Below are 24,532 nucleotides of genomic sequence, written 5' to 3'. Positions count from 1 at the left end.
CACGCTTGACGACGTGGCCTGCCAGAACTAACGCGATGCTTGATTTCTCTTAACTTAACTTAATTGCTACACTTTCTGTTTTCTTTACATTAATTTTGCTTAATTTTTTTCATCGCTTTACTTGTTTTTGCTTTTTTTGTCACTCTTTCCTCACTAACATCTGCCGGTCATTTTAATAAAAATCATCAGATGCGGTGTAGTCACACAAGTTAAAATTTTTTAACGTATCCAACGTTAAAGCACTCGTATCTCGAGGTATCACTGTATATATATATATACTGTAACATTCTTTTAGATTGCTGACATCTTTACTCACCATTATTGTCATTAGATCACGCACAGTTAGCATAGCATATCCACTAGAAGTACAGCAGTATAAGCTACAGTAGGAAGGTTTCTACTTCATTAAGTAAAGTTCCTATTTTTGCAAACTTTCTGAGCTAATTAAAATAATAAAGAACTGTTAGATATTCTCATATCTTGCATTAGGATTGTTTTTAAACTTTAAGAAGCACATATTTTTAGCCCTGTGTTTGCTAACGTGTCATAATAAAACTTTCCAAGTGTGTGTGTGTTATAGTGCATCAACCCAATACAATATGGTGTAATTACGTGGGCGAGTCTCTCCTGCTATCACCATCTTCAATCATTATCAGCCGCATCATCACAGTAAACAGCCCATGTTTAAGGATGACAAGACACTCGCTGTCGGATTCCTAAAAGATCATTTCTGCTCCTTTTTCTTTAGTTATCTATATCTGTAAAATCTTACTACAGTTCCAACCACAGACGCTATAAAGTCTATAACAACTCGTTAAAAAACGGCACATGGAGGAGAGATGATTTGTTTGCTAAAGAGTCGACTCTTTAACAGTGCTCAAGGTTTGCAAATCTGTATTTATTAAATGTATTTATTTACTCACCATTATTGTCATTAGATCATGCATAGTTAGCATAGCATATCCACTACAAGCGACCTATTTTCAAACTGTAGATTAAGTCGCATTTCTCACGTATTAAAGCAAACACATTGCACTTTTTATTCTTTGTAAGGTTAAATTGTTGCTAGATGGTTTGCTAACAATTTGGCTAGCACTAGATTATTGTAAAATAAACTACTGTATTTTTGTGTGTAACATTGTTAAACCATGGCAATCGTCAGCTAATAGCTAGCTAGCTAGCTTAGCTTAATGCTACAGTAGTCATTTCTCACACATATTTGCTGTGCTTAAGAAAAGGAATAAAAGAATAAATGAGACCATGAGACACACGTGAGACCGGTTTCAGACACCAGTCGCAAAATACAGTGCAGTGGAAAAATACTTTTAAAAACAAAGACTTTTTTAAAGACATTTTAAAGACTTTAATCCTCCCTAAGGCACGACTGTACTTACTAAAGTTTGCACCCAATAACTGTAAAAATAAGTTAAAAAAGTAAGCTTTTTTTATTGATTTCTTCCCCTTATTGCTGACATTAATTGTGTCCCAGAGTCCAGCGCATTGTTTTTTTTTTAAACTCTGCCGAATTTTCCAGAGAGGGCCATTAACCTTGGCTTTGAAATATCAAGCAAATTAGCGTCGGCTCAGGACAAAGGCAGCGCACCCGGCCTTTGTGTCACACTCGTCTTCCTTATCATTAGCCTTTAGCAAAGAAACACAGCAATTATTTGACATCAGAGGGCCAGAGAGCTGTTTGGCTAAACAACGCCGGACTCATTACTGCGCTTTTTCTTTGAAAATAATTAGACGATGAGTGGCAAATTTTCTACTGGACAGGAGCTAGAGGCAGAGAGAACGACTAAACACACAAACTAAACTGTTTTCCAGTCTTCACCTCAACTAGAATCATTCAATATGGTGTGAGGATTTCTTTCAGCATCTTTGATCGTAGCTTCATTTATACTGTTTTGTTTCTTTGTTTTTCTCCGGTATGAAAACGGCAGACGAGCCGGTCGACATACAACTAAAGACAAACTAAACACAAAACACTGCACATGGACTAATAAGGGCCATCTTCAAATACACACTCATCCTGCTTTCTGTGTTTGTGTGTGTGTGTGTGTGTTATAGTGCATCAACCCAATACAGTATGGTGTAATTACGTGGGCGAGTCTCTCCTGCTATCACCGTCTTCAATCATTATCAGCCACATCATCACAGTAAACAGCCCATGTTTAAGGATGACAAGACATTTCTTAAGGATTCCTAAAAGATCATTTCCGCTCCTTTTTTTTTTAGTTTTATATAAAGCTATATATCGTTGCTGTCGGGCGGAAACCTCGTATGTCCAAATTTGGTCAATTTTATATTTTTTCACATATCGATGCTATTGGTCAGTCCCCACCTGGGTCTGTTATTTTTACAAGTTATTAACCAATCTAAAGTCTTGAAAATAGCTTGAGCGCAAATCTCTTAACTCCATTGGACACTTCAACTGTCCACCTCTTCCTCACTCCACGGGAGAGCTTCGCGGCATATTTCTCCTCAAGAAGATTCGCAACGAATCAACACGTCTTCTGAGGTAAATGTATGAGGTAAAACACTGGGCTCAAAGAAAAAAAAATCTTGACCCCCGCTAGTTCTGGTGCTCGTCTGAGGACAGAAATTTAGCGCAAGACAAATCCACTGCAACGCGGACTAAACCCTGTGCACTGCAGATAAAGTACGGCGTTTTTTTAATTTCCTGAAAAGTAATGGTTTTGGAGATACGAGGATTCCATCTGACAGCGACGATATGTAGGATCTGTATATCTGTACTACAGTCTCAACCACAGACGTTAAGCTGTGAACCAAAATAAATACACAATCAAAAACACCTTTGTATATCACCAAATACACAATCCGAATATAGCCTGAAAAGGCTACGTTACAACTCGTTATGGATAACATTTAAAATTTTACTCAAAAAACGGCACATGGTGGAGATGATTTGTTTGCTAAAGAGTCGACTCTTTAACAGCACTCAAGGTTTGCAAACCTGTATTTATTAAATGTATTTATTTAATATATAAATTTAATGTATAATTTATTATTTATTTTTGAAATATAGTTTCATAAAAAAAAATAAATAAAAAAAACATAAAATTCTGTGTGTGCATGAATTTCGGCAAAATCCAACCGGGGAATTTTCTCAGCATTTGATTCAGACTCTGGCAAGAACGATACACAGTTTGATTCAAGTGCTGTCGGGTCCTGATAATGTTTTTTTTTTTTAAATCAGCAATAGTTAGGCAGAAACCAGCATCGCCACTCCAAACTGGAGTTAGAAATAAACGTCAAGGAGCCACTTGTCCGAACGGACAGAAAATGGAAAAGCAACACAGATGAACTGGAGTAGGAAATCATCTAATAAAAGCCGATTTACGAAGCCAGAAACATTTCAACGTAGAACTCCAACAGTATTAAGCATTTTCTTTCTTATATGACATACTAATAAGTTCCTCTATTCAGCGCTTTTTCTGTATGAAATAATTCCCAGTGTAAAAGCAGCTTAAAAGAGGATAAGGTTGATGAATACACCACACTGTAAGACGGAAATTTGTCCCATGTATCTAATTTATGTCGTATTTCCTATTAAAGGATTCCAACACACTAAGTATGCGATTGTTAAAGCCATTTTCTAGACCTTTTCACTCATTTCAAGCTGGAGCATTTTCAATTCACAGCTTAGAAAGAATCAAAATGATCTGCTAATAGTTTTTTAAAAGCTTGATATATGTAAAACCACCACGTCTGAATAATTCGGAATTCTGAATAAAAAAATTCCAACATCAATTTTCATGTGGTAAACTAGACACGTAGCCAACATGGAGCGCTGCATAATGTTAGCGTATAGCATGCTAAGGAAGCATGGGTAGCTAAAATTGGCAGCGTTGTTGATTTAATAAGAATTGAAAAATCTGTTTAAACGTTAAATAAATAAAATAATATATGGAAATTGTTTGTGGGACTCTATCACGACTCTCAGATTATCGACAGTGACTAAGATCTGGCATTTTGCTGTCACTTCAAAGGGTGTGTGTGTGTGTGTGTGTGTGTGTGTGTGTGTGTGTGTGTGTGTGTGTGTGTGTGTGTTAGTTAAAGGCATGACTCATAAATGGATCTCAGGATTCGTGGGTGTTAGCATCAAGGCTACAGTCCACCATCCATACACAATCTCTGTCTACTGCACGTCCTTTGATGCCTGAATCTTCTGAGGCGTGTGTGTGTGTGTGTGTGTGTGTGTGTGTGTGTGTGTGTGTGTGTGTGTGTGTGTGTGTAATTCCATGGGATTATTAAAGGCCTCTGTGTGAGCAGGATAAGGGATAAGGGTGTGAGAGAGCGTGTGACTCCAATATGTGCTTTTTAATGCACGCTTTCAAATAATAATGAAACGCCACATCCGCTACTGTGGCCACGCCCACTGCCACGCCCACCATGGCACCCACTGTTTATCACAGAAGGCTGAGATTTGAAACTATCGATGTTTCATAAAGTGGAATAGTTGCATAAAGTACAAAGCAACCTTCCGCTAGATCGATATGCAACAAGCTAGCTAGCTGACTGACTAGCTACTAGCTTACTGACTAGCCCTGAAATCTCTTTTAGTCGGGAAGGAATAAATTCATTCTATAATAGAGTAAATATTCAGCACCTGTACTGCAGTACCTCTGTTTGTCTGGTGTTTAAGAATTTGTAACTTTGGTAACTTGTATTTTATTTGTCTTAAAATTTATAAAGGTCAAGGACGTGGGTCGGATTTACACTAGCATTGGCGGCTTGTTGTTATTTTTTATTTTACACTTTCGTTAATATAAAACTGAAGTCTAAACTCCGAGCTTCGTTTCCTTTCTTCACGGAATATCTATTCAGGTTTTTTTTTTTTTTTTTAGGATAACATTAGTAAGTGTTGCAGATAAATAAACCTCGAGGATTTTGTCAAGCTTCAATCAAGAAAAAAAAAAAACAAAAAAAAACTATGAAATCCTGAGGGATTGATCAACTGAACATGTCAAAAAAAAACAAAAAAAAAAAAACGTACAGCTTTATCTCTGACTGATCCAAAGCGCTGTCACTGGATGCTCCTTAAAGCAAGTCTCACCATATCAGCAATGACATGCTTGTCTTCATTAAATAACAACACTGTCAGAGCTGCTGTTCTAGAAATTTCTTTCTGGAACCTTCTCACTAATCAGAAATCTGCCTTTTCTCAGACACTAAATGAAGTAATGTGGATGGAGTCAAGGCTGTTTCGGTGAATACAATCCTCCGAATCCCTGATCGCACACAACACTAACACACACGGTTTTCAGGGATTGCCGGATTTGCGTTCATTGACTGAATTTTATCAGGGTTTCACATGCCCAATAAGTAAGCTGGAGGATTTTTTCTAAAGCGAACATTAAATACATGCTCTGTTGAGCTACTATTTATGAACATGGAGTGCAATTCTAATCAAAACGTATCCAAAACAAAACGAAACGACATTAAACGCAGATCACCTGTGTAAGTCGTTACTATAGAAACGACAGCGTCTTCGTATAGACCTGCGATTTGAGCTGTTCGGTAAAAATAACCGTCTATTGAGGGTTATTTTTACCGAACAGCTCAAATCGCAGGTCTATACGAAGACGCTGTCGTTTCTATAGTAACGACTTACACAGCGACTCGTACAGCAGATGCTCCGTGTAACTCCTGACCCTCGCGGTGTTTTTAATCAGACATACATGTAATTATTGATATTATTTTGATGTTTCCTCGACGACGACGTTTATTTATTGCGTACCGTGGAGTTGCAAAAGTAACGTTTTTGCAAACATATGCTCTGAAACTCATGTTAAGGAAATGGGAGGGTTAAAGTTCAGTCAACAAAAAAACGTTTGAACCTTGATGGAACATTTTATAAATATCGTAAGGAATAAACCTTTCCCAGAACCAAAAGAAAACTTAACAAATAGAACCCGATTTCTAGAACATCATTAGAACGTTTTTAATGCAACATTCACACATCTGTTTGAGTCACTTCTTTCCGTCCTTCCTTCCTTCCCGTTGCTTGTTTTCCTTCCTTCTCTCTTCCACCTCCTTTCTTCCTTCCTTTCTTCCTCATGTCTGAAACACTGAATTTGAACATTTTTAATGATCACTTAAAGGTGGGGTCTCTGATGTTTGAGAAATGCTTAAGAAAACTGAGTCGGAACGACAAACAAAACAAAAACAAAACAAACGTGTAGCCAATGAGCAGAAAGGGGCGGGTCTTGTCAATATGGGCAGAGAGATTGTTCAGTGCGCATGTGTGACATTAGCAGAAAGCGGTTTTAACATTGACATGGAGGATAAAAACAAAGAAAGAAAGTGAAGAAAGACTTACGATAAGGTAAGAAGTAGGACGTGTTAATATAGGATCAGCTTTCCAGCGCTGGAGAGAAGTGAAGGAGCAGGAAGTTGGTCACATATTCACAGATTGGAGTTTCCTGAGTCAATAACTCCTGAGATAAACACTGTTACTACACAAATAACACCTCTTTTCTATCGTAGTAATGTAGAGACGCAGCTACAACCGTGTTTTGTGTAGTAACAGTGTTTAGCTCAGGAGTTATTGACTCGGGAAACTCCAATCTGTGAACATGTGACCAACTTTACTTAAGACGCCGAGGCGCTTTTTTCCTTCTCGATAGGTGAGTAACGTTGGTTTTGCTTTGTTACACAGAACTAATATATGCCTTTGTCCTTTACATGATTATGCTTGTGTGTCATTTTTGCTTGTTTGTTTATCTGCAATCGTATTGTTCTTCCCTTCAGCTATGATAAAGACACATTTCTTTCCAGTAGTTGCCTGGGTTACGTATGTACGTGTGGGTGGAGCTATCAATACAGGGGTGGGACCCATTTGGGTTAGTGGCGTGTTTGTTTTGGTGATTTCAAATGTCAACATTGGCTTTCAAACAACGGAGACCGCACCTTTAAGATATTTTTCTGGACCAATTTTTAATGACCAGTGGGATGGATTTACACACACTTGGCAACCAGGCTTATAATCAACCCTATTGATTTTCCTACATGTTACAGCTAAGCGCATCCTTCTGGTGCTCTGCTTGTAAACCCTTTCTCCGTGTGTGTGGTGCGATTCAGTTTCTCAGATAAGTGTGTTCACAGTGTGTGCGCTCCACACGTGTGTGTTTTTACTCTTACAAGACTCGTTTTAAACGCCAAACATTTGTCTCAGGGAACGAGCTTCCACATTAAAAACTCATCAACAATCAGAAGAAACAAATCAGAAACTTTCTGAAACGATTGTTGAGGAAAAATGAGAAGTTCTATTCCACAGATGAAAAAAAAATAGACAATGAAAGAATAAACTTTTTTTTTTCACATTTGTGTAATATAATGCTGTATTCCAAAAAGCAATCTTTTGCTATTCCATTTCATTTTCCATTAAAAGTGACATTTCATCTGGACGAGACCCTCCGGGGAAAACTCGACACACACGACTAATGGGACTCTGTGTGTGTGTGTGTGTGTGTGTGTGTGTGTGTGTGAGCCTCCCTGCTGACTCTGATCAAAGAAAATACCATTATTTGCTGCCATCTGAGAAAACTCAGTGTAATTATGTACCGTATTCTTGATTGCTATTCATGTAATTTATAATTGGTAAAGTCATGTAATATTTTGAAACGTCGTGCCTCGCAGCGATCCGATCCTCCGCAGCTACGAATCCTTAACTCTTTCATGCTCCGTTTAGTTTAACGCCTCTGAAAACCGTTTTCATTCTTTTCTCTTTAATACGTCTCGTATCCCATATAAGGTCTGAGATGTGATTATGATAAGATAGTAATCTTAGAATAATATTAGCATCCAGTTATTTTTTAGCGTACGTCTCCTTCGAGCGCTAGGTCATACCTCCTGCCTGAGCGCCATCAGATTGCACGCTGCGCAAGAAAGTATTTCAGCTTCCAGATTTATCAAGCTCTGATGTCTAGCTGTCGGTCTGTCCGTTTTTTTATCTGTCCTCCTTAATGTGTGTTTTCACTTCAGGCTGTTCTGAGTTCTGTATCATGCCAACACACAACACAGACAGGTACTTGATGTACAGAGACATGACAGAGGAATGGAAGGAGATGAAACTGGGAACAGAAGAGGTGTGAAAAACAGAGAGAAGTCTTCTTGTTTGCCTCAGGAAATCAAGATCATGTGGCGCTGGGCTTTGGTCCGAGGTTGGTGGTGTGTGTGTGTGTGTGTGTGTGTGTGTGTGTGTGTGTGTGTGTGTGTGTGTGGGATGAAGAAAGAGAATGTAAAGGGTCAGATGTTCAGACATGAAAAAAGGGAAAAAAAAACAGAAATAGTCCTCTTATGGGTTTTAGAGAGAGAGAGAGAGAGAGAGAGAGATTTTGTCTTCTAACAGGTCACAAAACGAAACCCAGTACTGAGTTTTATACCATCCACACACTGAAGAAGTGAAAGAATGTCGGTAGAGGTGTGTGTGTGTGTGTGTGTGTGTGTGCTCTAAGTGTGGGTGTGTGTACTCTGCATGTGTGTGTGTTCTGTGTGTGGGGGTAGAGTGTGTGTGTGTGTGTGGGTGTGTGTGTATGTGGGGGGTGTACTGTGTGTGTTCTGTGAGTATGTAATGTGTGTGTGTGTCTGTGGGAGAGAGAGAGAGAGTGAGAGAGAGAGAGAGAGAGAGAGAGAGAGAAATTCCCACATACCCTCAGTCACAACACTCATCCCCAACACTCATCAAAAAACACCAACACTCTGCAAAAAACACCAACACACTCCAACAAACACAAACACTCTGCAAAACACACCAACACTCTGCAAAAAACACCAACACACTCCAACAAACACCAACACACTTCACCAAACACCTAAACACTCCGACAAACACCAACATTCTCCAACTAAACTAGTCGAAACAACATTTACGAGGATTCAGACGTCATCAGGCTTAGTTCATTAAAATATCTGATAATAGTATAAATCACTGAAAACAAAGATAATGAAACTTTTACACACACACACACACACACACACACACACACACACAGTGTTTAATAGACCACGTTGGGTTGGTGTGTTCCAGGTTTAAAATAGCAGCGAGACAAAATCCGTTTATCCGAAATTGGCATCATTATGATGCGTTTCACTAAATGAGCCGGAGCCATCAGGGACAACACAGAGATCGATAGAGGAAGCGTCCCAAATTAACCTCATCTGCACGCTGCTGCTGATTCTCACACTCCTCTTTTTCCCCTCGTCTCCTTCTACCTCTCACTCTCTCTGTAAAACGCTGACACAGACGGATACCCGAGCTGCTGTCTATCAATTACTGCATCTGCCTGTCAACTTACATCTGTCTGAGAGAGATGGACAGAGAGAGAGAGATAGAGAGATAGCGAGAGAGAGGCAACAGAGACACAGAGAGAGATAGAGAGAGAGAGAGAGAGAGAGAGAGATAGCGAGAGAGAGGGAGGGAGAGAGAGAGATACATAGAGAGAGAGAGATAGCGAGAGAGAGGGAGAGAGAGAGTGGCAAGAGAGAGAGAGATAGAGAGAGAGAGAGAGAGAGAGAGAGAGAGAGAAAGGGGGGGTGAGAGAGGCAACAGAGACACAGAGAGAGAGAGAGAGAGAGAGAGAGAGAGAGAGAGAGAGAGAGAGAGAGAGAATGACTACACAACTAGAGCTTGTGCATTACTCTCTTAAAGATTTAGTCCCAGATTAAAGAAGAGAGAAATAAAGCGTAATGTTTATAAGAAGAAGAAGCAGAGAGAGAAATGAACTGATGCTAATGATGAAAGAATATCCAGAATAAAAAGGACCAATGTGAGGAGCCAGTATTTAAACTATTACAACTGCTTTGGTTTTGTTTTTAGATTAGTTTTTTTCCACCTTAAAAAGAAAACAAGCCACGACAGGATCATCATCAAATAAAACTAAAATAAAAAAGAGATAAAACTAAACCCTAAAATAACACTAAACCCTTTTTCCTCATAGTTTTTACCTTTTTATTAATTAAATGCAAACGCCTCACAATTGGGTGTCACTTTATTAGTCAGGACGTTCGGGCTGATTATGAAAAGTTCCTTCCCCTGAGACGTTGATGCTAGCCGTGTGCCACACAGCGCTAATATTCACCTGATGTTCTTTTATAAAATCTCTCCAATCTTAAAGCTTTCTTAAACCTCCTGAAACCTAAATTTTATTCCTGACAAAAAAAAACAACAAAACAAACAAACTGCTTTTAAGTAATTATGTTCATATGAGGAAATAAATGGTGATGCGTTTGCTAAGTGCTAATCCTGCTTTAGCTAGCACACTGTGTTCAGGCTAATGTTGGTGCTTCAGTCCCACTGAGCAATCGCTAACGCTTGTGCTAGTTACAGATCCGGCTCGCTCTGATCCGCATGATCCGAATGGTACAGGAGGACAGAAAGCTGAGAGGCGAGAGGAGAAGTGAGAGATGTGTGTGTTTGTGGAAAGAGAAAGAGAAAGTGAGAGAGAGAGAGAGAGAGAGAGAGAGAGAGAGGGGTTGCATCATGGGGATAAGAAAAGATCAGAGGTCAAGATGAGCAGCGTTTAAATTAAGAATGGTGCTAATTAAGAGCAGAGTTCGGCATAATCGCTGTCATACCACTTAAAGTGTTTGCTATTAAAAGAGAGAGAGAGAGAGAGAGAGAGAGAGAGAGAGAGAGAGAGAGGGAGAGAGAGAGAAAGAGAGTGAGAAAGAGACAGAGAGAGAGTGAGAGAGAGAATAAGAGAGAGAGAGAGAGAGAGAGAGAGAAAGAGACAGAGAGAGAGTGAGAGAGAGAGAATAAGAGAAAGAGAGAGAAAGAGACAGAGAGAGTGAGAGAGAGAAAATAAGAGAAAGAGAGAGTGAGAGAGAGACAGAGATACTGAGAGAGAGAGAATAAGAGAAAGAGAGAGACAGAGAGAGAGACAGAGAGAGAGAGAGAGAGAGAGAGAGAGTGAGAGATCGATCATGTTCCTCCAGAATCCTCTTACATCACTTCATCTTTCTCTTAAAGATTTTCTTTTTAAAAGTAAATCTTTATAAGAAAACTATTAAAGATTGAGAAAATAATAGTAAGCAAAATAAATCAATAAAAATAAATACAGAAGGAAGAAAGAAAACAGAATATGCAAAGAAACACTGAAGCCATTTCCTGCTATTTTTGGGAGCACACATCAGTTCGCTTTTAAATGTCATCTATACCAAGTGATGAACTTCTCCATCTTTATTTGATTACATCTGATTCATCTCTCTCTGTCTCTCTCTGTCTGTCTCTCTGCCTGTCTCTCTGTCTCTCTCTGTCTGTCTCTCTGTCTCTCTCTGCCTGTCTCTCTGTCTCTCTCTGTTTGTCTCTCTCTGTCTGCCTCTCTGTCTCTCTCTGCCTGTCTCTCTGTGTCTCTCTCTGTTTGTCTCTCTCTGTCTGCCTCTCTGTCTCTCTCTGCCTGTCTCTCTGTCTGTCTCTCTCTGTCTCTCTCTGTCTGTCTCTGTGTCTATCTCTGTCTCTCTCTGTCTGTCTCTCTGCCTGTCTCTCTGTCTCTCTCTGTCTGTCTCTCTGTCTCTCTCTGTCTGTCTCTCTGTCTCTCTCTGCCTGTCTCTCTGTCTCTCTCTGTTTGTCTCTCTCTGTCTGCCTCTCTGTCTCTCTCTGCCTGTCTCTCTGTGTCTGTCTCTCTGTCTCTCTCTGTCTGCCTCTCTGCCTGTCTCTCTGTCTGTCTCTCTCTGCCTGTCTCTCTGTCTCTCTCTGTCTGTCTCTCTGCCTGTCTCTCTGTCTCTCTCTGCCTGTCTCTCTGTCTCTCTCTGCCTGTCTCTCTCTGTCTGTCTCTCTGTCTCTCTCTGCCTGTCTCTCTGTCTCTCTCTGCCTGTCTCTCTCTGTCTGTCTCTCTGTCTCTCTCTGTCTGTCTCTCTGTCTCTCTCTGCCTGTCTCTCTGTCTCTCTCTGCCTCCCCTGAACGAGTAAATAAAGCCGTCTCTTCCAGGTTAGTGCTCAGAAACAGGACGTTCGTATTAAGGACTTATTAGAGATTCGAATGCGAGATGAAGAGCTCATATCAGATGATTAGCGAAGTGCAGAAGTGTGCTCTCGCTCTCCCTGATGAGCCTCTCTCAACTCCTGTGAGGAATTTACAGAGAAAACACAATTACGGATTATGACTTACACCTAACTGAGTCGGAGACGTTCTCTCTTATAGACGACGCGACGTGTTTGTTTTTTGTTCCTCGGATGTAGCTGAAATTCACAGGTTAGTCCACAGGCTAGCATAGAGCACGCTAGAAAAGAAAAGCTAGCATAAAAAAAAATATATCCGAAGTTAACGCCAGAGATTTGTATTTGAGGCTTTTATCTTTCCTGAACCAAGCTACATTTAAGAAAACATTAGCATGAGTTAATTCTGTTAAATAGGGGGCACGGTGGCTTAGTGGTTAGCACGTTCGCCTCACACCTCCAGGGTTGGGGGTTCGATTCCCGCCTCCGCCTTGTGTGTGTGGAGTTTGCATGTTCTCCCCGTACCTCGGGGGTTTCCTCCGGGTACTCCGGTTTCCTCCCCCGGTCCAAAGACATGCATGGTAGGTTGATTGGCATCTCTGGAAAATTGTCCGTAGTGTGTGATTGCGTGAGTAAATGAGAGTGTGTGTGTGCCCTGTGATGGGTTGGCACTCCGTCCAGGGTGTATCCTGCCTTGATGCCCGATGACGTCTGAGATAGGCACAGGCTCCCCGTGACCTGAGGTAGTTCGGATAAGCAGTAGATGAGCGAGCGAGTGAGTGAGTGAGAATTCTGTTAAATCCCAGAAAGTAAAAAAAAAAAAAAAAAGACAAATTCCTCCCGTTTTGTTGCGTCTATATAGATGATTGAAGGCCTTTGTTATGTCTCACTCCACAGTGGTGTTAATATGAAGCTCATATGAAAGTATACACTCAGTACTTTAGGAATTTGTAGAGTTTCATCACTATAAGAGAAATTTAATAAAAATGTTTTTTTTTTCTCTACTTTTATTGATGCTTTGAACTCAAACGAGCAGTGTGAAATTTAACAAGCTGAGCCAGAGGGTTTCTAACCTGAAGCTTTGCTGAAAACTCGGCTTACCTGATCTCTACGTTCGGAAAATCTTCTGTAAGATCTGTTCGGGGTCGATTTTTCTTTATCTATTGTGTACAAAATTTTAGACCAAAATTCTGAGAATGAATGAAGTAAAAACGGTTGCAGGGAAAGTAACAAGGCTTCTGAAGCCAAATCAACACGGTCATCTCTGAAGATCTGCCTATTTTATTTGGCTATTTGGTGATGCAGTTTGTGTGTGTGTGTGTGTGTGTGTGTGTGTGTGTGTGTGTGTGTGTGGAGACAGATGGAACCTCACGTCAGCTCAGTGTGATGGGGACGGATGAAGACTTAACGCCAAATCCATCTCAATGAGGGAAACAATAGCGGCTCTGTGCGATGGATCTGATTTCTGGCTTTCTACTGAACTCGCCCACACACACACACAATCCCATTTTTCACTCATGGCTCTGACTTCCACTTTATTTCACACTCGTTTATCAAAGCATATTTACCATATATCCTAGTGCACTGTATACATCATCATCCCAGCGCCAAGGTTCACACCAATCAGCCAGAACATTAAACCCACTGACAGGTAGAACAGAACAGAAGCCTTTAGAATCAACACATATACATTACAGCACAGTGAAAGTCTTTCTTCATGTATCCCAACTTTGGACAGAGAAGGTTAAGGGCCTCGCTCAAGGGCCCGAAAGCTTGGCATTCCTACAATCAACAACTCAGAGCCTTACTCACTTGAGCCACCACTGCCCCATGTCAGGTGACATGATTTATTTTTTGTTGTTGTTTCTTTTTATGATATACATGTCGTGGCCAAATGGTTAGAAAGTTTGACTCCTAACCGTAAGGTTGTGGGTTCGAGTCTCGGGCCAGCAATATTACGACTGAGGTGCCCTTGAGCAAGGCACCGAACCCCCCCCAACTGCTCCCCGGGTGCCGCAGCATAAATGGCTGCCCACTGCTCCGGGTGTGTGTTAAACGGTGTGTGTGTGTGTGTTCACTGCTGTGTGTGTGTTCACTGCTGTGTTTGTGCACTTTAGATGGGTTAAATGCAGAGAAAGAATTCTGATGTGAGGAGCCAGTATTTAAACTATTACAACTGCTTTGGTTTTGTTTTTAGATTAGTTTTTTTCCACCTTAAAAAGAAAACAAGCCACGACAGGATCATCATCAAATAAAACTAAAATAAAAAAGAGATAAAACTAAACCCTAAAATAACACTAAACCCTTTTTCCTCATAGTTTTTACCTTTTTATTAATTAAATGCAAACGCCTCACAATTGGGTGTCACTTTATTAGTCAGGACGTTCGGGCTGATTATGAAAAGTTCCTTCCCCTGAGACGTTGATGCTAGCCGTGTGCCACACAGCGCTAATATTCACCTGATGTTCTTTTATAAAATCTCTCCAATCTTAAAGCTTTCTTAAACCTCCGGAAACCTAAATTTTATTCCTGACAAAAAAACAACAAAACAAACAAACTGCTTTTAAGTAATTATGTTCATATGTTCATATGAGGAAATAAATGGTGATGCGTTTGCTAAGTGCTAATCCCGCTTTAGCTAGCACACTGTGTTCAGGCTAATGTTGGTGCTTCAGTCCCACTGAGCAATCGCTAACGCTTGTGCTAGTTACAGATCCGGCTCGCTCTGATCCGCACGATCCGAATGGTACAGGAGGACAGAAAGCTGAGACGCGAGAGGAGAAGTGAGAGATGTGTGTGTTTGTGGAAAGAGAAAGAGAATGCGAGAGAGAGAGATACCATATATGGTTAAATGCAGAGAAAGAATTCTGAGTATGGGTCACCGTACTTAGCCGTATGTCACATCACTAGTGAGTTGTTTATATACATATTGCAAGTGACAGCAAAGAAAGGGGAAATAACTGCATTCTGGCAACCCCAGAGGCATGAGGAGGTGTGTGTCAATTTAAGAAAGAAAGAAAGAAAGAAAGAAAGAAAGGAAGGAAGGAATAAAAGTAGCAAAACGAAAGAAAAAAGAAAGAAAGAACAAATGAAAAACAATTAACCAAAGGAAAGAAAAATCAAACTGCTGACATCTTTAATAATACAGTGAAAAGTGCTGCCCAGAACTTCATGTTAAACTCCGGCATAAAAAGGTTTTATCTTCATCTGCTGAGTCTGAGTTGAGAATAAAGAATGATTTTGATGGTGCGAAAAAGGACAAAAACATCTTAAGTGTGAAGATGGATTGTGTACATGTGTGTGTGTGTGTGTGTGTGTGTGTGTGAGTGTGCGTGTGTGTGTGTGTGTGATATGCCCAGTGGAAGCACAAAATGACACACTTCTTTGACACGTTTCCCAGCAACAACACAAAGCGACCCTCCCGATAAACACCGGGTGCACATGTGTGTGTTTGTGTGCGATTGTGTGAGATTGTGTTCTCTGCGCACACTGATGACATCTTCACTCGGCGAGCGTGCGGATGTTTGTGGACGTCTCTGAGAAACGTTGGCGTGTGTTGACAGCGTCAGGCAACAGGGTTACAGCAGCCATTGTGAAGATATGACATGTTTTCTTATCACTGTGTCTCAATTTGTTTCCCTCTTTCGTTTTCCTGAAGCACAAAAACAAGCCTGATCTCTCTGTCTCGCTCGAGCTCGACGGTTTGGTTCAGACAAGCGACGGGACGCTTCTGAGAACTTTGTGAAGACATCGTGATTTTATCTTAAACTCCATTCAGACATTTTGGATTATTTTCCTGAGAAACTTAAAGCTACCACACTTTTTTTTTCTTGCCCCAGAGACACAGACACATTTATTTGTATTTATGAGTTTACGGTTACCATAGAAACGATGTCAGAAAATCAACTGACACTTTCTAACCAATCAGAATAAAGAACAAGAATTAACAAAAGAAAGAAAGAAAGAAAGAAAGAAAGAAAGAAAGAAAGAATGAAAGAAAGAATTAACCAAAAAAAAGAAAAAAAAGAATTATTAACAAACTAATAATTTGTGTTTGTGTGTAAAAGAAAAAAGAATGAATGAACAAACAAAAGAAAAAAATAAAAATGAAAGAAAAAAATTAAAGATTGAACAAACAAAAGAAAGAAAGAAAGAAAGAAAGATAGAAAGAAAGAAAGAAAGAAAGAAAGAAAGAAAGAACAAATGAAAAAGGATGGAAAAACAAAAGTAAGAACAAGATTTAACAAACCCAAGAAAGAAGAAAAAACGAAAGAAAGAAAGAAAGAAAGAAAGAAAGAAAGAAAGAAAGAAAGCAAGGAAGAAAGAAAGAAAGAAAGATCTGTTCAGGGTCGAATTTTCTTTACCTATTGTGTACAAAATTTTAGATCAAAAATCCAAAATTTCCACAAAAAAAAGAACAAAGTAAGAAATAAACAAAGAAAAAGTAAATGAAAGAAAAAAATAAAGGTTGAACAAATGAAAGAAAGAAAGAAAGAAAGAAAGAATTAACCAAAAAAAGAAAAAAAAAGAGTCATTAACAAACTAATAATTTGTGTTTGTGTGTGTGTGTGTGTAAAAGAAAAAAGAATGAATGAACAAACAAAAGAAAAAAATAGAAATGAAAGAAAAAATAGAAAGATTGAACAAACAAAAGAAAGAAAGAAAGAAAGAAAGAAAGAATTAACCAAAAAAAGAAAAAAAAAAGAGTCATTAACAAACTAATAATTTGTGTTTGTGTGTGTGTGTAAAAGAAAAAAGAATGAATGAACAAACAAAAGAAAAAAATAGAAATGAAAGAAAAAATAGAAAGATTGAACAAACAAAAGAAAGAAAGACAGAAAGAAAGAAAGAAAGAAAGAAAGAAAGAAAGAAAGAAAGAAAGAAAGAAAGAAAGAAAGAAAGAAAGAATTAACCAAAAAAAGAAAAAAAAGAATTAATAACAAACTAATAATTTGTGTGTGTGTGTGTGTGTGTTTGTGTGTGTGTAAAAGAAAAAAGAATGAATGAACAAACAAAAGAAAAAAAGAAAAATGAAAGAAAAAATAGAAAGATTGAACAAACAAAAGAAAGAAAGAAAGAACAAATGAAAAAGGATGGAAAAAACAAAAGTAAGAACAAGATTTAACAAAGAAAGAAGAAAAAAACAAATGAAAGAAAGAAAGAAAGAAAGAAAGAAAGAAAGACGTGGAGTTTTCCACCTTCTTGGTTCTTCCAGTTTGGTAGGATTTGAGCTGCCTGTGAACTCGGCCGTTTCTCTACACTTGTGTTACAGATGTTTTCCAGCATGAATAATCACCTCCATTATCTGGTGCACATCCCGTCTCTCAGTGCGGCTTCCTGGAGACTCCTGTTCCTTTTGGGGATGGTGAATATCTTTATTTACTTAACATTAAGAAACGGAGAGATTGTCTTTTCTCTCGTTCTTCTTTTGGGAGGCTAGGATTTGTTTTTAGATCTATAAATCTCAGGTTTTTTTATTCTTTATTTTGCTGTTCCTCACCATGATGCTGTTTCTCCAGGAGCGAGCTTCCTTTTTGTATTTCAGCACATGAGCATGAAAACAATAAATCTACGTCTAAGAGCTGATTTATTTTACCACCTTCGCCTCCGACCAACAAGACAGAGTTTTTATCTGTTTTTTAAAGATAAAAATAATCTTTTTAGCATCTAAATGTTGGTGCATAAACTAGAGGTTTACTGCAGAATGGTGGGTGATTTTAATTTCTTTTTTTTTTCTCCGTTTGGCTGATTTCAATCTGAGATGAAAATGTTTGACCTGCTCTATGCTACAGAAACAGCTTCCAGCCAATCAGAATCAAGTATTTAGAAAAAGGTTTATAAATGACATTTGATGTAGAAGTGAACTGATGGACAGCATAGTGCATGATGTCCTGTTCGTTTTTCTCAGTTGAGTTGGCGAAAGAAAGAAAGAAAGAAAGAAAGAAAGAAAGAAAGAAAGAAAGAAAGAAAGAAAGAAAGAAAGAAAGAAAGAAAGAAAGAAAGAAAGACAGAAAAATAATAAGAATAGAAAGAAAGAAAGTAACAAAAAAAAAGAAAGAAAAGGAAGAAAGAAAAGAAAGAAAGAAGAAAGAAAAATTAATTAAAAAAGAAAGAAAATAATCTGAAGAAAGTAAGAATAGAACAAAAGAGAAAGAAAGAAAGAAAGAAAGAAAGAAAGAAAGAAAGAAAGAAAGAAAGAAAGAACTGAACAAAATAAATTACGAAAGAAAGAAAGTAACAAAGAAAGAAAGAAAGAAAGAAAGAAAGAAAGAAAGAAAGAAAGAAAAAGAATGAAAAAATTAATGAAAGAAAGAAAAAACAATCAAAAAAGTAAGAAATAACAAACAAAAGAGAAAGAAAGAAAGAAAGAAAGAAAGAAAGAAAGAAAGAAAGAAAGGAAGAAAGAAAGAACTGAACAAAATTACAAAAGAAAGAAAGTAAGCAAAAAGAAAAAAAAACAAAATAAAATAAAATAAAAGAAAGAAAGAAAAAGAAAGAAAGAAAAAGAAAGAAAGAAAAATAATGAACAAATTAATAAAATAAAGAAAAATTAATCAAAAAAAGTAAGAAATAACAAACAAAAGAGAAAGAAAGAAAGAAAGAAAGAAAGAAAGAAAGAAAGAAAGAAAGAAAGAAAAAGAAAGAAAGAAAGAAAGAAAGAAAAAGAAAAACAGTTAATCCAGAATCTAGGGTTTGGTTTAAATATTTTACTCGTAACTGAAGTATTTCAGGAAATTTAGAAAACACTGAATGAGAAACGTGAAGCTTTTATTATACTGCGTCTGTCTCAGGAGGTAATCACACATCCACACAGGTTCACACTCAGCTTAGCACCCAAGGCTTCCTGAGATGGAAATCTAGATGAGAACGTTTCACCTGTGTGTGTGTGTGTGTGTGTGTGTGTGTGTGTGTGTGACAAAAACATAGCAATGAAACTAATTAAGAGTAAACAAACAAATCAGGAGAACATGTTTATATCTATCTAAATAAGACGAACGTCTCCTTATAGCTCACCTTTTCCTTTGGAAGTCTAACAGGATCGAGTTGAGTCTAATCTCTGACATTTCCATCCCAGACCGTGTTAATGGACAGCAGATAAGAACAGATTTAGTGAATTTCTTCTATTCTTTCCCGATCTCTCTGCGCTTCCTGTTGGACTTTTTTATTAGACGTTTGGTTGAAATTTTAATTAAAGCTTCATGTGTCACGTCAGTCAAGCTGACACACACACACACACACACACACACACACACACACACACCCCAAAAAGGCATCCGTAGAAAAATCGATCAACGTTGACTCGATGAAAAGCAGAGTTAATGAAGCCGTACACAGAGACACGATCTGAAGACTTCAGATCCAGAGGTTTTGTATCAGACTGTCGGCTCTGGTATAGCGAGAGCTACAAATTTCAGCATTTATCAAACACTGGTATAATTCCATCAGGAATCAGACAGATGGCTCAAAACATCTCATTATTTTAATTATTATAGTCTTTTAGATTAGATTTGACCACGTACAAGATTGTTTAATTGAGAAAGGATGGCATTTTGGCTCACAGCCCTGAGGAACATTCTAGAACATTTCTAGCATCTGTTTACCTACAGTACCACCCAATGGGGCCTAAGGGTTAAGAGAGAGAAAGGGAGGGAGAAAGAGAGCAAGAACTGTGACTGATCGTTTACTCTGCGCGAGTGTGTGTGTGTGTGTGTGTGTTTAAATCATTGTAAATGTTCGAGATGTTTAGATTTCTCCCTTCCATGAGATGACAGTTCAATTCCTGTCGCTGTCGTTCTCATAGAATTAATGTTAAAAACAAACGGACACACATGCGTGAATGTATGAAAGGGGGATAGAAATAAATACAGACAGCAAGAGATATAAAGAGAAAAAGATAGTAAAGAGGACGTGGAGTGAGATAAAGAGAGGTAGGACGAGATTTGAAGAGAAATGCAAGAAAAAAACAAATGAGTAGAGCACTGGAAAGAGCGAGAGAAATAAACAGGAAAAATGAGAGACAGAGATAGAAATGAATCCGAGAGAACAATAGAAAGAGAGGGAAATAAAAAAATAGGAAAAAGAGAGAGACATGTAGTTAAGTGAAAGACTGGGGGGAGGGCTGCCAGGAACAAGCATGTGAGAAAAAGAGTGGCAAAGACTGAAGGAAGAAAGAAAGAAAGAAAGAAAGAAAGAAAGAAAGAAAGAAAGAAAGAAAGAAAGTGGTGGAAAAAATAAAAAAAGAAAAGAAAAGGAGAAATAAAGACAGAGGGACAGAAAAAGGAAGAGGTAATAAAAAGACATGAAAAGAGAGAAGGAGAGAGAAAGAGGCGGAGGAAAGAGAGACGGATGAAAGTCGAATGATCTCTAATTAAACCCCAGAGGTGTGTTTGTTCTCTGAGGAAAGGGCCTCTAATAGTAATTAAAGAATCCTCAAGTTCATCTATTGAGCGCTGATTAGGTGCTAATGAAAGGACAGAGAGGAGGATTGTGGGAAATGTGGCGGCGTCCCTCTCTAAATCAGTATAACAGTTCATTAGAGTTCACACAGAGAGATTAGAGCCTCTTCCATTAGAGACAAGTCCTCACTTCTCTCAGCTCATCGTGTGTGTGTGTGTGTGTGTGGGTGTGTGTGGGTGTGTGTGTGTTTGCCACTGTTTCGGATCCTGTGGCAAAATTATACCGAAACGATCAGATTTCAAAACTCGAAAAAATTTTAAATTTCACTAGTTAGCTGACTAGCATTAGCAATTAGCATTAGATGCTAAACATTTACAAATATGATGTAAAGAATCAAACAAAAAAATTTATAAAATGTCGTTAGTGTATGTTAGCATTAGCAGGCAACAAACCCCAACCTCTAAGGAAAAGAATTCCACTGTGCTGTAATGTATATGTGGCGATAATAAAGGCTTCTATGCCCTGATTTCTTTACTGACTTCCTCCTGCTTAACTCTGACAGACAGGAGGCCTCAGACTTGGACCAAAGCCAGGAGTAAGCTTTCTGATTCCAGAGTAACTCTGGATGGTCTTTCTGTTTTATCATGTGCTGCAGTAAAAGAACTTGGCGTGATTATTGACTCCAGTTTTTCATTTGAAGCTCATGTTGATAATATCACTTAGGTGGTGTTCTTTCATTCTTCTTACTGTTTGAACATTCCAGGAGGAGTACAAACAAGCTCGAGTTAGTCCAGAACGCAGCAGCTAGAGTACTAAACAGAACCAGAATATGAACACATCACACTTATCTTCTCCACACTGCATTGGCTTGCAGTAAAATCTCACAGTGATTATAAAATACTATTACTGAACCACCTGAATGGTCTCGCGCCACAATATCTGAGAGATCTTTTGTTTTTTTGTTCTAACACGCCTACTTGGATCAAAAGATGCAAGCTCTTTGTTGGTACCTCAAGTAGTAAAGGCTACAACAGGGAGCAGAGCTTTTTCTCAAAGAGCCCCGCAGTTGTGGAACAGCCTTCCAATTAGTGTTCAGGACTCAGTGTTTAAGTCCAGGTTGAAAACACTTTGGTTTATAATCTTAATCAAATCATTATAAAAAACTCTTATAAATCCTGTCAGTAGCACACATTCGATATATTTGTTAAATGCTGATTAGCTTAGAAATAAATTGAATGACTTGTTACATTAGCTTGTTAGCCACATAGTGAGAAGTAAAAATGATCAATTTCAATTTTCTCAGCAATCCTGTCAAGTTAGCATTAGCAGATTCTGTGACACAGCTCTGTATAGCTAGCCAGCTAGCACTAGTGGTGCAAACATTTACGAATATGATTTATACTATTTTGTCTACCAGATTAACTTACGATAGTTAGCTGATCAGCATTAGAGTGCTACAAATGGTTTACATGTCCATTTAATAATAATAATAATAATAATAATAATAATAATAATCCAGCAGGTAGCTGAGCAAACGGACTCAAATGATAACTCACGTTTCTCAGTAAGCAGAGACATGCTGTGTGAAGCTGGCGACTGCATACATGGATGTTTAGAGATAGCATTTTGTTTTTTTTTTGTTTTTTTTTTGTTTTTTTATTAGTATTATTTTGCATTGCAAATCACATTTCTCCCCCTGATGCTGTTCTTCACAGTTTCCAAACAGTCAAGCTATTTTGTTTGCATATCACCGTGAGCATTCTCACTGCTTACAAGCAAAATCTATTTGTCGAGAAAATATTCTGTGTGTGTTTTCATCTCCCACTGACAGAAATTTGCACTCAAGCAAATCAGCCTTTGAAGAAAATTGTTTAGGAGTCTGTTTCATACGAGGATGCGGCCAAGGTTAATTGGGAAAAGCTCCCGCAGAGTAGCACGTGTTTAGGCTAAGTCAGAATATAAACAGGTCTGTGATACTGGAGACTTAATAAACACATTTTACAAAAGGTTCCTGCTTTAAAATCCTGTCAGGAAGCCTAATACTAGCTAGCCAGCTTATACATGGTTAATGGTAATGAGTATTCTGAAATTGTGTCAGGAAACCGTGGGTCAAGTTGCTAGATTCTGTCTAGATCTAGATAGCTAGCTGACTAGCATTAGCATTAAAAATGATGAATATTTAGGAAGATGATTTGCCAAGTTAGATAATGTCAGATAGCTGATTAGCATTACCAGGAATGGTTGGTCTAGATTTTGTTTGCTTGATTTTGCTAGTTTGTTAACTAGCGTTAGCTGTGTGATGTCTGACTGAACTCACATTCAAATGTAAAAAATAATAATAATAAATCTGCAGTTATTACTTTGTAGATATTTTGCCTTGCTTGCTCATTGGGGATAAATACAAACACATTTAAATATATCTAATATTAATCTTGGGGGCACGGTGGCTTAGTGGTTAGCACGTTCGCCTCACACCTCCAGGGTTGGGGGTTCGATTCCTGTCTGCGCCTTGTGTGTGTGGAGTTTGCATGTTCTCCCCGTGCCTCGGAGGTTTCCGTCGGGTACTCCAGTTTCCTCCCCTGGTCCAAAGACATGCATGGTAGGTTGATTGTCATCTCTGGAAAATTGTCCGTAGTGTGTGATTGCATGAGTGAATGAGAGTGTGTGTGTGTGTGTGTGTGTGCCCTGCGATGGGTTGGCACTCCGTCCAGGGTGTATCCTGCCTTGATACCCGATGACGCATGAGATAGGCACAGGCTCCCCGTGACCCGAGGTAGTTCGGATAAGCGGTAGAAAATGAGTGAGTAATATTAATCTTTAATTTTGTATTATATTAATCTTTATATTATTCTTTATATTAACCTGTTGGTCTATGTTTATGTTCTGTAAAGCTGCTTAGAGACAATGTCAATTGTAAAAAGTGCCATACAAATAAATTTGAATACAATTTAATTGAATTTTGTACATTTGTGCATTAAACCTAAATCTAATAAAAAGTAAAACATATGAAACTCAGTGCTGATGAAAACATTCGTTACAAGATTTCAATCGTTACCAAGCAACCATGAAAGTAAAAAAAAAAAAAAAAAAACGTCTGGTCATGGGAGATCCTAAGAGCCATGATGTAATCATCTTGATTTGGAGAGTAAAGCTTGCAGCCTCTCATGACCAAAACATTTTATTCATTTTTTTTTCTTTCTTCTGCAGTTCATTAACTTTCTTTAAGTGGGATTAAGGAGCGAGAGATTCCGATGAATTACTGTAATATCTCTCTATCCGTGCTAATTACGGCCGTGAACCGGCGCTAACTCCTGGGATTCTCCGAGCCACCTTATACGCCGCTGGAAATAATAGCCTCAAAATGTTCATTTTCTAATCAAATAATTGGGAGAATTTGGCTAACAGGGTTCTAGAAAATAGGTGATATAAAGCTAGCGTAAATGCTAAGAGACAGAAATATGGATCTTTTACCAATTTCAGGATTTAAGTCTGTTCAAATGTTTACAGTCTTATCAACTGGTCATGTTTACAAGATGTCATTAGCTAAAGTTTGAGGACAGAGTTTGAGACAAAGCTAACTTTGGTCTAAAGTCTATCTATGCATGTGTGTGATTAGTGACAAATTTTTTTTTGTCTTCACTAAACTCTTTATCTGTGCATGATGAGCTAACCCAAAGAACTCTGTGGTAACTAGTCTGTGCATGATTATTTTGTCACTAAGCAACTCTCTAACGGTAACTGTCTCTGTGGAAACCGCTAGCTCTATATTTGTGTGTGATTAGCTAAAAGATAACTTTGGCTCTAAAATGCTAACTCTTTACCTGAGAAGTGTTTGATTAGCTAAATGATCTCCACTCATGCTCTATGGTCAGAGTGTGAATTAGCGAGACCCCCTTCATATACAGTAGCCGTGCTGTACCGTGCTCCTGTAACCCAGGGTCACTCGTAGCCGTCTAGCTACAGTGCAAGTGTGCAGATTTCTCCATCATGCACAGACTTTTCATTGCAGTGTCAGTTTGAATGCAGTTCCAATTATTATTGCTACTGTTCCACATTTTGAAACATATAAAGTGGAGTCATTTCGACTCAAGTTAACCCCAAGAGCATTACCGATGACTCAAACTCCATTACGGTGTTTATGAAAATGAGCGCAGTCATGTGTTTCCGTCACAAC

The 24,532-nt window shown here is 38.4% G+C and overlaps 1 protein-coding gene across 1 annotated transcript in view; it reads right to left on the bottom strand.

Moving 5' to 3' along the window:
• The window catches only part of LOC132862310 (cadherin-4-like), a 318,252-nt gene that overhangs the window by 201,131 nt on the left and 92,589 nt on the right, over positions 1-24,532 (bottom strand). The gene's annotated exons all lie outside the window — the stretch shown is intronic.

Source organism: Tachysurus vachellii, chromosome 19 (assembly GCF_030014155.1).
Source record: "Tachysurus vachellii isolate PV-2020 chromosome 19, HZAU_Pvac_v1, whole genome shotgun sequence".
Taxonomy (NCBI): Eukaryota; Metazoa; Chordata; class Actinopteri; order Siluriformes; family Bagridae; genus Tachysurus; species Tachysurus vachellii.
The sequence above is the reverse complement of the archived record's forward strand: the minus strand, read 5'-3'. Positions and strand labels throughout refer to the sequence as shown.